Raw genomic sequence first — 8,000 nt, 5'->3', positions numbered from 1 at the left:
CCTTGCCATGTTTCATTCCAGCAGTATCTGTGTACCTTCCAAAATTGTAGTGCTGGACAGGATGATCTGTCCAGGGTTTGTTCTTTCATCTCTTTCCAAGGAAGCAATATCTGTGCAGCAGGTTGACTTTTTCTTAAGAGGGATTTTTTGTGTGTATGGCTTAAAGGAAATACATAATGAAAAAAAGAGACTCTTTAGGAAAGGAAATGTCAAATGCTTACATTAGGAGTGGAAGGTGAATTTCTTTATCTTTCTTGTGGTTACTGGATTAATATCATTTTTGGACCAGTCTTCTCCCTAGAGTGGCTGTTACCATAAAGCAAAGAACTATTTTGTGCAAGAAAATAAAATGTTGATTGTAAATTTATTTTAGACTTTTTTTTTAAAAAAATTTGACTTTCAGATGTTAAACTGATAATTTATTTTGTGATTGTTATCCATGATGCTTTCCCAATCCTTTCTTCTGCCTATCAGTTACTTTCCATCCATGGTGCGATTCTTAGGACAGAAGGCTAGAAATGTGCACATACATGACAAAGAAGAGGTGGAGGTCTATTTTATCTTGCTAGGATCTGAGACCTCTCCTGAGTCCTCTCTCCAGGACCTAGGAAGAATTGATCTTTGTGGCGATCTGTAAACAAGGCAAGGGGTAAAGGCGGCTCTGTTTATTGGATGTATTCCCAAGAAATGGGCAAAACTCTGCCTTGGGCCCTGCCATCCATTAACACTGAGCAGCTGCCTCGCTGTTGTTGGCATCAAATAGTTGTGTGGGACAAAATTACTATTCCTGTAGGAGGAAACGCTGCATCTACTGCATTTACTGTTGTGGTTCTTGTAAATAATCTGTGCGCTTCTGAGGTAAGAATGAGCACCTCTTTTCCAGTAGGTTCATTGGTTTCTGCAGAATGGGAACTTGGACTAAAAGGACAATGTGTGATTATTCATCTATGTTGCGTTCCAGAGGACAGACCAAAACATGCCTGAGTGGGGTGTGAATTGCTGTGTGTCATCTCGGAAAATGAGAAATGTTAAACTTGATATCCGCTGCACTCCTTCCTCTTCAAGAACACCCCATGTTTATGAAGATATTGTCTTTACAGTGTTACACATACGGTTTTGATAGTAGTGTTAAAAGTTTTATCAAGTAAGATATACTGCTGTGTTCATATGCTTTTCAGGAGCTGCACAGATACGCTCTTTTTCTTTTTTTTAAAGTCAATGAACCAACTGAAGTTATCAGTATAAAATATAAATAAATGAGTTTTTATTTAAGATAATGACAGTTATTTGGCTTCCGATCATTTCAGCAGGTGCACCTGAAAAACACGGTAATTCTTGTTTTATGTATTTGAAACTGGATAAAATACCATGCTAGATATTCTTTTTCATATTTACTATTGAGAGGAACAAAGGTGAGGCAAGAACTGAAATGGAGGAGTTTGGGAAGTGAAGTCTTGTAGGTGATGCCGTTCAGGAGTAATGCCTTGCGTTGTCCGAAGGCAGTCCGATTAAGCAGTTCTTGTATATCTGTATAGCATGTCTGACATTGTAAAATTAACATGGGAGTTTTGCAAATAATTAAATGAAGTAGTAGCTTTTTATGAACGGTACGTTTTGTGGCAATTTGCATTTACAGTAGGTAGTGGAATGCCAGCCTAGGCAGGTAAGATGCAGGTGTGGAGAAGTTGGAAGTAATCAGAAAAACATGTTTATTTCATGGCAATAGCAATTTGTACAGAAAAAATGAAGAATGAATTATTTATAGATTCTATCTCTTCTAATCATGCATTCATTGCATGTTGGCTTGGTGTAGGGTTAGAAATCTCTTTCTAAAATTCTTCTCCTTAAAATTATATATAATGTACTAGTAAAGGTTTGCCCAGCCTTTGGCAAAGGGAACGCCCTCCGAAGTATGTGACAACATGAGATGTCATAGAATGATGTTTAGTGGCTTTAATTGTAAATAGGAAAAGCCAAAAACCAAATACAACTTTATTTATTTTATTTTTTCCTTACAAGTTTCACAACTTTTTGTTAATCATGGGTTTCTTTCAAATCTATTGTTTACTCGGATTTGAACATAGTTTTCTACTCAGAATGATAGGATTACATTACATTCAAGAAATAACAATGTATACTTATTAGTTCTTTAATATACATATTGGCATTATTTCAAATCCATTGAGGCCAGTAGAACATCACTTGGTATATTTTGAACAATTATTATTATATTATTTTACATTAGATGATAAATTTATGTGTTCGTGGTTTATGTATGTACTCCTTTAAATTCTAAGATCTGTCTCTTCTTCATGAGTGGAAGTTACTTTATTTTTTTGTTTAATCCAAAAAGGCTACAAGGCTTTCATGTTTTATGTGTTGTGTTGTGTTGTGTTCTGCTGTGGGATGCAGTTACGCTAGAATAAAGTTGCTATGTGATTTTGTTTGTTCTGATCTGGGAGAGGAATAAAGATCTTAATTCCAGTTTACATGTGTTGACACTGGGGCTTATGTGATTAATAAAATTCATTGTAGTTTTACTGAACTTTTCTAGCTTAGCCTTCGCAGCCATGTGAGTGTGTTATTTATAAGTTACTGTGTGTCAGCTGATCTACTGTAATTCTTCTGTGTTTGTATTCACCTGCAGCAAGCTGGTCAGGTAATTAACTGTTAAAAGACAAGAGCTTTCCATTAATACTTCGTATGTGGAGATAGAGGAAGAAAAAAAAGCCTTTGCATTTTAAAAAATGGAATGGAGAAGAGACTGACTCATTCTCCTGTGGGATCCTTGGGAGCTGTGGAATGTATAACTTGGGGAAAAAACTGGTGGAAGACACACCTCTTGTAATTAAGATATGGAAATTTTTGCCAGAAGAAAAGCTTTTGTAACTTTTTTTCCATACAGCTGAGATAATTTCAGACAGCTGTCTCTGCATGCCTTTTTTTTTTTTCCCATTTCCTTCCAGAGGGCATAAAAATATTTTTACAGTTTATTGTATAACGTGGCCAAATAAGACTACACAAAATTTTCCCTTGTTGGATCCTATGAGAGCAAGAGACTACAGTGACGGCACTGTGGCTGGTCTTTATTGAAAGAGTAATACTGAATGTCTGTCAAATAAAGAATATTAAAATTGCTTATGGTCTTCTATCTTGCTGGCCTCTGACGATATTCGGTTCCTGTTGTTTTATTAAATGCCATTGGTATTCCAAGTTTGACCACGCATGTGGAAGGCAGTGTTAGTTCATTTAATGTCTCCCAGGGGTGCGTGTGCTTTTGACGTATGTGAGGTGAAGCTCAGCTGGCATTTTGTTGAAGCATTGCTTGCGTAGTTTTCTTTGACTCCTGGTGTGGCTGATATTTCAGGTGAGGGTTCTGAGAATTCAGCTTCCAGTAGTTGCTAAAATAATGTTACGCTTGATGGCACTTGCGAATTAGCCAGAAGATTGACTTTGCTTTTTTTTCTCCACTGAGATCTTGCATGAGACCTTATTACCACTCACCACTCATTGATTCCAGTGGGAGAAGCTGGCTTTGGTGTACTGGTTCTGAATGCAAACTGCAAGAGCTGTTAGAGCTAGACACTCCTGTTTTTACCTTTTACCTCTGATCATCAGTTTCAGCTCTGCCGGAGGCCATTGCAGTGAGGAACAGTTGTACAGTGAAAAGTGCATCCCCCAAAAGGCAGATATCATGCAGGTCACAGACACGTGGGAATGGATTGTAGCTGATTTTTAGCTTCAAAATCTGCAGGAAAACGTTAACAGTGACACTGAAAAGAAAATGGAATTTTGACAGGCTTTCTCCTTTTTAGTTTTTTTTTGTCTGTTCGCCAAATCTTGCTCTCAAAGGGAAGTCCTCAGCCCCTTATGAATCAAGTCAGAGTTGTATTTCCTTCTGGGCCTCAGGGCAAGTTACCACAGCTTGTCATGATTTGCTAATGGCACCATTAAGCCACTATTGTTTTATTTGTAAAGTGTCTTGTGAGGCATTGCATGAAAGTTCTCTAAAGCAATTTATGGGAAAAGGTAATCCTTTTATGGAAATAAACATCCTTGTAAGAAGGAAAATGGAAAACTCATCAGTAGGGTAGATAAAACTGTGGGAAGTCTACTTGGGAGGTCTGTCTGTGGAACTAAAGTATAATAAAAACCTAAATGTCCTCTTGACATAAAAATTATTTACTAGGAGTAAACATTTATTTTTGTGTATGAAATGAAAATGGATTTTGAAACTGTTGTTTAAGTCTTCAAGGTCTACAGCTCTAGCAGCCTGAGATGTGTGATGGCTAGTCATGTATTTCCTCATGATGTAAAGAGTTCCATAAACAGCTGTGCACTTTATTAGTTGTTAGTTATGTTGTTTATCAGTATTTCATTACTAAAACCATCTTTTTAAATGGGATTGTAGAGGGTTTGGTAGGAAGAGATCTTTAAAGGTTATCTTGTTGCTTGGACCAGAAATGGTGTAGATAACACTGATCTAGTATTTCGCTTTAGTGGACCCAGGATTGTTTTAATCTTCGTTCAAAATAGTCGTTAACAATATCATATAAATGAGTTTTGCACTGTTTTCGAGTCAATACCTGAGATTTTCTCATCCAGACAGAATGGGGAAAATTGCTTTACTTACATATCGCTACCTTTGCTTTGCCTCATCTTTCCTACCATCTGTATTTGGGGAAAAAAGGTGAGATTATAGGATCCATATTGGTTCATGGGTATGGTATTCCAGGCGATTGGAAAGGATAGAGACATTTTGCACCCTCTGTAACTACTAGACAAGCAGAATACAGAGGAATGTAATTGGTAATTGACTGCCTAGATGATGTTCTTTAATATACTCTTGAGTGAAATGTATAAACTACTTTTGCGCTTTAAAAGTGTTGTTTCCTTTCAGGAATTTAAAACTATTTATAAATTAGGTCAAAAAGGTATTAAAAAACTTCAGATAATGAGCCACGTTTTGCTGATCTTGTGTGAAAAGTTCCCTCCTAATATTCCATTTATGTGATTGCAGACTACGATAATAACTTAATTAGTGTGATACATGTGCAGTATTGTTATGTACATGTAATGTACTTGCTTAATAGTGTCTTTGGTTTTGTATTTTTGTTACTCATCTATTTGCTGTGCAGTCCATGAGAAAAGCTAATGAAATATAATAAGGGCTGTATCCAAAGCTGTGGAAGGAAGTAATTAAACTTAATTGAAGTAATTTCTTTAAAGTATAATAGCAGATGCAAAGGACTAATTCAAAGCAGATTTAGCTAACACATGCTTTGAAATGCTAGCCTGCAAATAGGTAAGTATTACTGTTATTTAAATAAAGTTATATGAAACTGTCTTCTGAAACCTGAGTCTGGAGCCCAAGTGTTTAATAAGAGACACTTGGGCTAAGTTTTGATAAGGGATGTCACTTCTGTCTCCTGATTTATTACACTCTGCCAGTCAGAAATGAAATCCCAGAAGTGCTGTCTGCATATTATCAAACAACTGCAGCGTAATTGGGAATTGGGCAAGGCTATCCCTGAAGGTATCCCATGATGGCAACTTCATCATCAGCTGTGATAAGACCTTGGTTGGAAATTATAGGAAAAACTACTTTAATAATTCTGAAATCAAATTACGTTGTATTGAGAAATGTTACCTGAGAAGGTATAAGATCTCTTGCATCTTTGTACCTAGTGTTCTTACTGATTTTAAAGATTCAGCTGGTTTTACATCAGGAGCTTAAATCAGGCTTATTTCTGCAATGAACAGGAGAACATATGCGTTGCTGTTGTGTAGGGGACTGCACATAAAATTTGCATTAAAAAACCGGGTGAGATAAAGCATGTGTGCTGTAAAAACTAACTTCTTCTTTGCAGAACTGATGCAAACAGGAGAACCCTAAACATAAATCTGAAATTTTACTTTCTTTAGTGCTTCAAAATTGTTAATTTCTTTCCACCTGCATAACAAATCTAAACGCAAAAAGATGTCTTGTAACTCACTGCTCTGTCAAACTCCAAAGTAGCTAGGTGTGAGTACACCTTTCCTTCCCAGACCCACAATGGAGGAAAAAGATGGGGTAAGAGCTGTGAAAGAACACATCGTTCAACAGCTTATGGGACTGGATGTCGTGGTAGGAATTGAGAAAGAAAGCAGGAGCTGTCCCTGGCTGCGTATGGAGCAGGAGATAGCCTTTCCAGCACTGAAACGGTGAAATGTGATTAGCCACATGCAAACTGGCAGATGTCTATCATTAGGAAGAAATGACAGAACGATAGTCTGGGCTTTTTTTCTGTTTTAATTTTGTTGTTTCTCCCTGAAGCGCTAAATAGGTGTGGGTAAGTAGTGTAGGATTTACTGCAGGACTGGGAGAGGGACCTCACTTGAATGCTTGGGGGGGTTAATTTGTATCTTGGACTGCTGGTAATTCACACCATGGTTGGGGAATTTATGGCAACACATGCATAATGCAATAGGCTGCATCACCAGGTGTTTCTGGTCTTTTTTCCTTTGTGTTATAATGCTAGATTTGTTGTGTTTGTTTTATGTGGATTGGTTGACAAAAAAAGAAGCTGAACAACTTTTTTGTTTGTTTCTTTCTCTCTCTGTTGTCCTACTGAGAGAAAGATTGTTCCCTGAAAGCCAACTGTGGGAGGGCTGCTTGTGTCACATGGAACAGTTGCCTCCCAAGCTGCAGGTGTGCTGGGGCATTTGCGTGCGGTAGCGCTCCCTTGCCATGGGCGTAGGACCATGGGGGTATCACGACCCCTCAGAAAGCCAGCAATGGATTGCACCCGGTCTGGCTGAAAACGTGGGATGCCTGAAGACATTTCTTGTAATGACAACTTACCATCTGGATTTATTAAGGCCTCTTTTCAAAACAGAGGTCTTCCACTACTGCAGGATTTTTTCAAGTTTGTCTTTTCCCTGGCATCCAGTGAAGATCAAGGCTTGTCCCTGCTCTTTTCCTGCTACAGGACAAGGGTAATTCTGAAATGTGACAAAACAGATGGAAAGAATCCATTTGGATCAACTTCTAGGCAAGTTCATCCCCGTCCTCATCTGCAAGTGTGTCAGTGTGTGCTTGGGAAGTTGGTGTATGTGTGCTTTCTGTGGGTACTAAAATTAAAAGTGAAAAATCTCAAAGTCTGAGGTTTCTCCTTTGTGAAGAGTAGTGGGAGGCAGATAACCACCCACAAATGTCCTAGTTAGAAAGGAAAAACCTCATAAGGAGAGTCTGAGGGAGCTGAGTTTGCTTAGCCTGGAAAAGTGAAGACCTAGAGAGCAGCTTCTAGTGGTCTTCTACCTCTGGGAGGCTTAGAGGAGATAGAGACAGGCTTTTTCTCAGAGGAGTATAGTGGAAAGAGCAGCCACAAGTTGCATCAAGGGCAATTCCAACTAAAAACAAGGAGAAAAGAACTGACACTAAGACTGAAATATCATGGCACAGGAGCGTGGCACAAACAGCCTTGGAAATATGCAAAACCAAGCAAGATAAAGCCCTGAGCTACCTGATGTGATTTTTGAAATTAGGCCTACTTTAGGCAGGAGGTTTGACTAGGTGATATGTAGAGGTGTCTCAGTCCTAATTATCCCATGATTTTCTGAGTTCTGTAATGCTGCTGCTGCTATTCATAATGTTAATTGTAGTACACCATCTTTAGCAGGTTTATTGAAATGTGTCTAACAGCTCTGTTAACCAGAACCATTCTCACCGATGGACAGGTCAGATACTTTTTGTTCTCTTTAATCTTGCTGTAGTGGCATAGTGTTACCTCCAGAAGGTAAGAACATTGGAAGTTTAATTTTACGCATAGAAGGGTAGACTGAAGCGCTGGAAGTGGTGACCCTTCAATCATGAAGTGTAGGAACCATTTACCAGTTGGCTTTGGGCATGAATGTAGCTTTCTTGATCATTTGTGAAGGTCTCGGTAATTAATGCAGGCTTCTCGTGAAAGGAATTACATTGTGCAATGCTCTTAAGAAAGCTTGAAGGATTGTATTGG

This window comes from Apaloderma vittatum, unplaced genomic scaffold (assembly GCF_000703405.1).
Source record: "Apaloderma vittatum isolate BGI_N311 unplaced genomic scaffold, ASM70340v1 scaffold1597, whole genome shotgun sequence".
Taxonomy (NCBI): Eukaryota; Metazoa; Chordata; class Aves; order Trogoniformes; family Trogonidae; genus Apaloderma; species Apaloderma vittatum.
Note: the sequence above shows the minus strand (reverse complement) of the source record.